Source organism: Crinia signifera, chromosome 9, assembly GCF_055691185.1.
Source record: "Crinia signifera chromosome 9, ASM5569118v1, whole genome shotgun sequence".
In the NCBI taxonomy this organism is placed as follows: domain Eukaryota; kingdom Metazoa; phylum Chordata; class Amphibia; order Anura; family Myobatrachidae; genus Crinia; species Crinia signifera.
In genome coordinates, this window is record NC_139225.1 from 167,229,074 (window position 1) to 167,229,782 (window position 709).

Here is a 709-nt window from a genome sequence, read left to right on the forward strand (position 1 = left end):
GAAACAGGATGACAGCTCCTATCAGTATACCCATATACCCACCCTGCGACCGTCACAGTATACGCCGGACATGCTGCATTCATCTGCCAACATCCACATGCCAAGATGGCCAACATGCAGCGGTCATATGTACTACAGGGAGAAATCTGTAACCACACAATAAATAGTCCTGATATATACAACGTACGTGGTGGGCGACAGTAACCCGGTATATGCGGCAGTAGTGCCAGTCATACATAGTGCAGTGTGTGTAATACATCAGATATATACAGTGATCACAGTAACCCGGTATATGCGGCAGTAGTGCCAGCCATACATAGTGCAGTGTGTGTAATACATCAGACATATACAGTGATCACAGTAACCCAGTATATGCGGCAGTAGTGCCAGCCATACATAGTGCAGTGTGTGTAATACATCAGACATATACAGTGATCACAGTAACCTGGTATATGCGGCAGTAGTGCCAGCCATACATAGTGCAGTGTGTGTAATACATCAGACATATACAGTGATCACAGTAACCCGGTATATGCGGCAGTAGTGCCAGTCATACATAGTGCAGTGTGTGTAATACATCAGACATATACAGTGATCACAGTAACCCGGTATATGCGGCAGTAGTGCCAGCCATACATAGTGCAGTGTGTGTAATACATCAGACATATACAGTGATCACAGTAACCCGGTATATGCGGCAGTAGTGCCA

The 709-nt window shown here is 45.6% G+C and overlaps 1 protein-coding gene across 1 annotated transcript in view; it reads left to right on the plus strand.

Annotated features, from left to right (window-relative positions):
- LOC146036994 (calpain-1 catalytic subunit-like) overlaps window positions 1–283 on the plus strand; it is a 66,859-nt gene extending 66,576 nt beyond the window's left edge. The window contains exon 13 of the mRNA XM_083160816.1: window positions 1–283. This exon is cut by the window's left edge and continues 18 nt beyond it. The gene's annotated coding sequence lies outside the window, so the exon portion shown is untranslated.
- Window positions 284–709: the final 426 nt, after the last annotated feature.